The sequence below is a fragment of the Notamacropus eugenii genome, chromosome 4 (assembly GCF_028372415.1).
Source record: "Notamacropus eugenii isolate mMacEug1 chromosome 4, mMacEug1.pri_v2, whole genome shotgun sequence".
In the NCBI taxonomy this organism is placed as follows: Eukaryota; Metazoa; Chordata; class Mammalia; order Diprotodontia; family Macropodidae; genus Notamacropus; species Notamacropus eugenii.
The window spans coordinates 252,984,398-252,993,346 of record NC_092875.1 but is presented as its reverse complement, the minus strand read 5'-3'; positions in this window follow the sequence as shown (position 1 = coordinate 252,993,346).

The following is an 8,949-nucleotide window of genomic DNA, read 5'->3' as shown; positions in this document are numbered from 1 at the left end:
AGACAGGTACATAAGAATACTCTTTGTTCTCCATTGCCAGGTCCTTCCCCTTCCTCCATCACTCAGTAAACTTTTATTTTGAGGTTCATGCAATTCATAACTACCAACCAATCAAAATCTTGATAGCTGTTATCTACAGATCACCAAATCATTCTCCTTCTTTCATCAATGAGTTTGTGTAACAGTAAGCTCCCCAACATACACAGGGGAGCCTGCTACTACAAGTTCTTAGATCTGCATTCATAAAAGGAAAGGCAACTTTTGAGGAGTTAACAATCACTTTAATCAAGCACATGCATCATTCCTTTAATCAAGTGCATGTATCATTCAGTTAGTCCAGGGGAGTCAACACTCTGAACTTCAAAATAAATACAGAGAAATCTAAAGATCAACAGACATGGCTTCCTTTGCCTGAATTCAACAGACAGTTGGACCTCAACTGTCTGACTATAGTTACCAGAGAAGGAAGCACTGACATCTGGGTTTTCAAATCCTGGGGGCTCCTTAAAGCGACTTCCCAGAGTCCTCTGGCACTCAGACCTTCTTACAAAAACTAAGCTCCAAAGTAAAACCTCACTCTAAGAGTATTTATACACTTTTTAGAGCCAGAGGGTATAATCCTCTGACCCAGTGCCTCAATGGAAAAAACAAAACGAACTTTGGGACCCTACTACAAAATAACTCCCTTAAGCTTCCCACAATGGGCAGGCCCATCAATGGGTGGGAAAGATCTTCTGTAATCACATTATTCAATCAGAAGCACTTTTAGTAAAACAAAAACAGCAAAATATCCTAATTTGATTGCCATCGCACTCCAGCCTTACAAGATCCTTGACCTTACAATCTAAATGGCCATGGATCCTGGAAGAAACAGAAGCATTATACTTCTTGATAATATTAAAACAAAAACCAGCAAAATATCCTACTTTGCTTGTCCTTATAGTTTGATACCTAATTCACAATTTTTTCTCTCTTTTCTAACACTAGTCCACATTGATTATCTCTAAAATGCTCTAACCACTCAATTTCTCAACCTACTCAATTCCTGTGGCCTACTTCTTCACCCAAACTCAGCCACACCCAAAGGTGGTCATATCTTTGATCTTACCATCTTGACACACAAATGTGCCACTTTGTTTAAAAATATGAAATCTCCTAATCTGACCCTAATCTGGTAATTTTTCACTTTTTTCTTCTGCTTTCCTTTATAGAACCCTGTTCTTTGGTTCACTCTGTGATCTCCTGTCCCTTAACCCCTCAGTTCTCTTCCATAGCCATTTCCCTTTGCCCTAGCCACTCTCTTCTCTTCTCCCCATCTTGATCCCTTGGTGAAACAATTCAACCCTAGTCTGTCCTCCTCTCTTGAATCTGTAGCCCCTTTATCAGATAACTATTTATGCCAACCCAAATTTCAGCTTTGGATCACTCCTACCATTCATCACTTTTACTCCTATGAATATGAGAAAAATCACACAACTATTCTGACTGACAAAAATTTCATAAATTTATGTTACATAACCTCAGCTGGGCCTTTGCTGCTTCTAATCAATTCTGCTATACTTCCCTGATGAACTCACTATCTCCCTCTCCATGGTGGCTCTTCCAAATATTTTTGTCCCTCCTCAAAACTTCCACAACTCCCCCACCTCCACTCTCTCAGGTGAGACCCTTGCCTCATATTTTATTGGAAAAATTAAGACCATTCACCATTTTCCCCTCTTTTCTTTTACTCTTTTTCCCTCTTCCTCTTCTCTTGTCACTCAGGTGCCTTCTACCATTTTCTCTTTACTGCTGTTTCACATGATGAAGTTGTCTTATTCCTTACCAAGGTTACCCTTCTACTTTTCCATTCCATCTACTTGCACCTATTCCTTCCCATGTCCTCCAACAGATTGCCTCCTCTGTCATTCCTACCCTTTCACTTATTTTCTATCTTTCCCTTTCCAGTGGCTTATTCCTCACTGCTTATTAGCATGCCTATGTCTCCTCATATCCTGAAAAAACCCTCACTTGTCCTTCCATCCTCACTATCATTGTGTATCTCTTCTGCCCTTTGTAGCTAAACTCCTTTTACAAACCATCTACAATAGGTATCTCCACTTTCTCTCCTCTTAATCTCTTCTTAACACCTTACAATAGGGCCTTTTACCTTATCATTCTACCAAAATCTCTTTCTCCAAAGTTATCAGTGATCTCTTAGTTGCCAAATCCAATGGACTTTTTTTCAGTTTTCATTCTCTTTGACCTCTCTGCAGCCTTTGACACTGTTGATTACTCTCTCTTGTTTTTCAGGACACTACTTTCTCCTGGTTCTCCTCATCCTTATCTGACCAGTTTTTCTCAGTCTCCTTTATTGGATGCTCTTCCAGACCATGTCTTCTAATCATAGGTGTCTCTTGGGGTTCTGTTCTGGGCCACTTCTCTTCTCCCTCAATACTATTTAACTTGATGATCTTTTTCAGGCAGAGGGTGAGATGCTGTGGTATGATCACTCTTGTGCATGTTTGAAGGAGACTGAAAACAAAAGGTATGAGAGTAAGAGAAGTTGAGAAACTAGAAGGCCATGATATTGAAGTTGACAAGGTCTGGATTATAAAAGAAGACTGTGAGACAGATTCTGAACCTATTGGGTAGGAGGAAGAATGAGTCAGAAGTCCATATCTGAGAGGAATAAACACTTGGACTGGCTATAGTGAATTTTAAGATTGAGATGCTTATTGAGTGATGATAGCAGAAGAGGGGTCAGAAAGTGGCAATGGGTGGCAAGAAATGTGGCAGCTCCTTCTATTGGCCTTGGGTGTTAAGGGGGATGAATGACAGAAGGATGAGTCAACCTTGACAAAAGTTCTGAAAGAGATGATTTCTTAAGAAAGCTATGTTTGAGTGAGCACCAGAAGATGAGGGCAGCTAAGTGGCGCAGAGGATAGAGCTCTGGGCCTAGGGTCAGGAATACTCCTCTGCATAATTTCAAATCTAGCCCCACATACTTACTAGCTATGTGACCCTGGGCAAGTCACTTAACTCTGTTTGCCTCAATTCCTCATCTATAAAATGAGCTAGAGAAAGGAATGGCCAACCACTACAGTAGTTTTACCAAGAAAATCCCAAATGGTGTCATGAAATGTTGGACATGACTGAACAGCAGTGGTGGTGACAGCAACAACAGCAGATAGAAAGAATGGAAATGAGAGGAAGTCACCTAGCATTCCAGAGGACGAAGTAGAAAGGGAGAGCAGAGCAGAAGGGGTTAGGAGGGAAACAATACGGAGAGGTAGCCTCCTAAGCAATACTCTGTTCCTGCTGATTTGGACATTTTGTGATCAGACAGAGAAGCTTAGACAATCTGTCCCAGTTTAGCCAGAACCAGTAAAGGAGCATGAGGCAGAGCTGAGTGGGGTTGGAGCAGAGGACATGGCAATATGGAAAGCCTGGGAAAGGGCAGGTCAAACCAAACCAGATTAGTGGGTATATGGTTGGAAAGAAGTGTGCCCTTTGGAGAGAGAATCATGTCTCCTCATACACAGACACCTGGAACAAAGTCCCAAGCTCTCTATGCTCATTATAGATCTGTTTTCTCTCACAAAATGATTCTTGTTTTGAATAATGTTTCCTTAACTTCGATTCAGGGATCAAATTGCACCACTGTCCTTTTAATTCAAATCCCATTCTGGGTCTGTTTTCAAGAAAAGTACTGGCATTAGTGGGACTAAGCTTTTTTTTTTTTTAATTCTTTTTCACAAGCAGATGTTTATGTCAATATTCAACCTTGTAAATATTTAAACATTTTAGCAATTTATTTTGTCTTCTTCTAGTAGTCTATAAATACCTTGAATGTAGAATTATGCCTCCTTCTAGATCTACTATAGTGATAAGCACCTTTTAGGCATTTGAGGTTAATTTAATGATTAAATGCATGAATATACATACTGTTTCTTTTAGACTTTGGAGTGGTTAATTTATTCTCTGTCTGTATACATGACGTGGTTTGGGGAAATACAATAATTGAATTCGAACAACTATAAAGAGTTATTTTAAAAAAAAAAGATGTTTGACTAAATGCAGACTTTTTGATTGTGGAAAAGTACAGAACCATAGAACTTTGTGAGGCTAAGAATTGGAATTATTCCTTAACTAAAACTTTTTTCACAGCCAGCATGTAGCTCAGTAATCTCTGCACACATTAGTTACTTAATCTGTTGAATGGATAAATTATCTTCTTCCACATGCTAAAACAAAATTGTTGAGAGAGTAGTGTTTTCCAATAGGAATCAGCATAAATTACTCAACAATTTGTTGCTGCAAAATAATTGTCTCTTGAGCAAGATTTGGGTTTTTCATGATGGTATACTTTTGAAGTGCTATATTTAGATTTATTAAAAACATCTATCCATTCCATCCACAACAGGATGTAATTGTTGTAAGATGTAGATGTAGAAGATGTAATTGTTGTAAGGATTCTAAAATAAGAAGATGGTTGGAGCCTCTAAGTTGTGTGGTTCCCATTCTCAGGATGTTTAAGCTGAGGTTTTTAATCAAGAAACCCTTGTGGGCAAAGCAAAACAAAGCAAAACACCAACAACAGTAAACCCAAAGTCCCCAAACCAAAAAATATGTTGCTGAATCTTTCATGTTAGCATGGTCATTTTGATGACTAGAAGCCAACATATCTCTCAATTACACACTTGGATCATAGGATCATAGATTCAAATAAGGGAGTACCTTAAAGATCACCTAGTCCAACACCATTAATTTGCGGATAAGGACATTGGATCCCAGATTCATAAACTGACTTAAAGCTAGCATTTATATAGCAATGAAAGGTTTGTAAAGCATTTTATGTATGTTATCTCCCTTGATTTTCACAACCACTCTAGGAGGGAGGCTCTGTGAACATCTGTCTTTTGTTCTTGTTCAGTTGTTTCAATTGTGTCTGACTCTGTATGGTCCCATTTTGTATTTCCTTCTCCAGCTCATTTTACAGGTAAGGAAACTGAGGGAAACAGGGTGAAGTCACTTGCCCAGAGTCACTCAGCTAATAAATGTCTGAGGCCAGATTTGAGCTCAGAAAGAGTCTTTGTGACTGTTGGTCCAGTGTTCTATCACTGTGCCATTTAGCTGCCCCTGAAATGCTGTGAGGTGGATGCTATTATCATCCCTATTTTACAGATCAGAAAACTGAGTGTGAGAGAGGTTTAGTGATTTGCACAGGATCACTCGTTATTGAGTCACTTCAGTAATGTTCAATTTTTCATTATCATGTTTTGAGGTTTTCTTGGAAAAAATACTGTAGTGGTTTGCCATTTCCTTTTCATTTTACAAATGAGGAATTGAGACAAATAGAGTGAAGTGACTTGCTCAGGGGCACATGGCTGGTAAGGGTCTGAGGCCAGATGTGAACTCATGAGTCTTCCTAATTACAAGCCCAGTGCTCTATCCACTATATGCCAACTAGTTGGCCCCTTTTATAGATGAGGAAACTGAAACTAAGGGTGCTTAAGTGACTTGCCCAAGGTGATATACCTGGCAACTGTCCGAGGTAGGATATCAGTTACAGTCTTCCTGAATCCAAGTCATGCTCTCCAACCAGCTGGATTCTTATCCTATATAACTCTCTTCCACGTCTTTGGATCCTCTCTGGAAGAATTAGAAGCTCAGATAGCTCTGTCAGTAAAACATTAAGCTTTTATACCTAAGGATTTAAGGTTCAAGTTTCTTTTTTAGCAGAGCCGGTCTTTGATAAGAAGCGTGGTGCAGCGAAAAGAATAATGGATTTGGAATTAGGAACTCTGAACTTCAAACCTAGCTCTGCCACTTACTACATGTGTGACCTTGAGCAAGACATTTAACTTCTATAAATTCATAAATGGAAGAATTGGACTAGATGGATTGTGGGCTTGCTTCTAGCTCTTAACCTATGATTCTATGACTTATAGAATGTACTAGAACCTGACTCTGGATCTTTTAACATCCTTAGGGTAATAATGTAGCATCTAGGCTGCCCATCTCTTTATTTACTCTGTCTCCATGACTGGCCTACCTCCTTTTCAGGTCAGACACATGTTTAATGGTGTTCTTTATGCCAGTTCTCTTACACTTGAAGGGCTTTGGCAGTAGAGTATAAATGTCCATAGATTTGAACAATGGGAAAAACCTTGTGGTCTACCTTTATTATCAGAATACTTTTTTGTCGATCATCACCCATGAAATGAGCAAAACAAAATCTATAGAGAAAACTATTAAAAAATTACCTCCCCTTCCCCCATTCTCATAGTGCTTTTTATTAACATGGCATCTGAAGTCACTAAAGCTTATTTCTGTATTTTTTGTGTGTAACAAAAACTCTACTGCTACCTCGCAGACATACAGACAGTTTAAATGGATATCTGAGGCTCCAGAGTAGGATGATAGCAGTGTTGGAACTGAAATGCTGTATTTGGCTTCCGTCCTACAGTGAATGTGGTTTGGATGAGGAAACAGTAGAGAGGGTAGACCCAGCATCCCAAAAGAGAGCTAATTATATGGATCTGAAGCTAAGCAATAATTTTGTGGCTAAGAAGAGGGGCTTATATTAGTGCAGCATTTTATTTGAGTCAGATGTCTTCATTCTGCAACTGCATTTCACGTTCACAATTAGAACCAGCCTTATGTATCAGTGGGGTAGTCAATCACCTATATGGTATAATGACATGGACTTTAAAAATAACCCCAATCCTTCCTACCCCTCCTCCATCTTTCCCAAGTGTTTCCAACATGACAGTGACATTTTCAAAGCAAAATAGATGGGACAAATACAAGTGAAATTCTCCTTGCTTACATGAACTTTCTCCATGTCCAATTCAGAAATGAAAGGCTACTCATTCCCAAGGGGGAAAACAAAACAAAACAAAAACAACTCCAAGCCTTTCTTAATAGTAGTTATTTTGGTTTTGAGGGTGTGATCCAAAAGTGAGGATAGAAATTTAAGGGAACCAAATAGCCATTTTGGACATTTTAGTTGTGAATTGCCAAATGTCTCCCCTATTATGACTCTTGCAGCCACAATGATGTCTATAAATGTAAGAGAAATTAAATGTCATAAATTATTCATTAACAAGAAATAGCATTTTTATCCCTTCTTACAAAACAGCATGTATTCACCACTGTACCCAAGGAGACTCATTTAAATAGGTATGATTATAGAGAATCTGGCTTTAAGAGACTGTTATTTCTCTATTTCACTGAAGAAAGAGACACTGGCATTTTATTTCTAAAAAAGAATGGAATTTCCAACTAAACTGACACATAAAGTTTCTGATTTTTGAGATAGGAATCTTTGAAATTATACCTTTGTGACTGTCACTTATATCTGTGTTCTCTCTGATGTGTTCAGCTCTTCATATGCCAAAGATTTCAGGCAATAAATATATTCTTCCCATAGCACCATTTTTCATCTTTTTCATGCTTAGCGCCAGGCAAAGTAGAGGAGCAAAAATCCATAGGAAATTTCCCAGCTAACCACCCCTATATTGCTTCTTTCCTGAGAGACTGAGGAAAGGAAAGCTATGCGACTTGATTGTGGAAATACAACATGATTATTCTATGCTGCCAACCAGGTTTTTCTCTCAATAGATCCCAAATTACTGTCACTCATTCCCAGAAGTCTCTGTCATTAAAAAAGATGAACAAACTACAAATTGTAGCTAGTTAGAGATACCTGCACTGCAAAGAAACAGACTAGTTCCCCTTTTGTGATAAATACTTGATTGCCCCTGGAATGGATGTTGTTTTATAATAGTGATCATTCCAAATAAATGGGTCAATGAGCCTTTAGGTAAAAGCTCATGGTATTATGTATCAAGAACCCTACAGACTATTATGTATTGAGAAAGGGAAGGAAATAAACATTTATATATTTCCTACTATATGCCACGTACTGTGCTAAGTGCTTTTTACAATTATCCCATTTGATCCTCACAACAGCCCTGTGAAGTAGGTGCAATTATTATCCCCATTTTATAGTATAGGTAACTGTGACAAAGAGAGGTTAAATGACTTGCCCAGGGTTCCATAGCTCATAAATGTCTGAAGCCACATTTGAACTCTTGATTCTAGGCCTGGTATTCCATCCACTTGACTGCCGGCTAATTATGATACTCTCTGGATATTCTACTTTCATAATGGAAGATAACCTTAGTAGAGTTAATATCCCCTTCCTATCTCACCCCAAAATTAATCAGTTGAAGTCAGTCTATAGAAAACTTTAAAGAAAATCTCATTTAATAAAAATTTTATTTACATAACATTGAAAAGTTAACATTTTCCACATGACTGACTCTAGCCAATTTTCTCTCAGAATATATAAGTTCCTTGAAGGCAGGGTTTATTTTAACTGTGGTTTTTATATTCCAGCCAGGTAGCACAGTGCCTAACCACATTGTAAAGACTGAATACATATTATCTAATGACCATGTGGAATGTAATCATATTTTCTTTCAGGATGGTAGATTTTGAACTGGAAGGCATCTTAAAAAACTTTTAGGGTGGAGGTTCTTACCCATGAATCTACAGATCCCAAAGATAGATTTCAGGGAAACCATGAACTTGGATGGAAAAACATATATCTTTCATTTTCACTTATCTCTAACTGAAATGTAGCATTTCTTTTAATCATAAACTAAAATAAAATACAACAAAGAATTATTCTGAGAAGGGGTCCATTGACTTCAGGTAACCAAAGGGTTCCATGACACAAAAATATTAAAGAACCCACAACATAGTCCAGTGGTTCCCATTTAGCGGTTCTTGAACTTAATGATCCAAGGGATTTACACTCAAATTTTTTAATAGTACCTTAAGCTGCATATAAGTGCTTATGAATAAGATAAGTACTATATTAAAGTACTCTAGGGGTTTACAACACATTTTTGACTGTTGTTGTTGAAAGGATTTCACCAGAATAGAAGAATATTA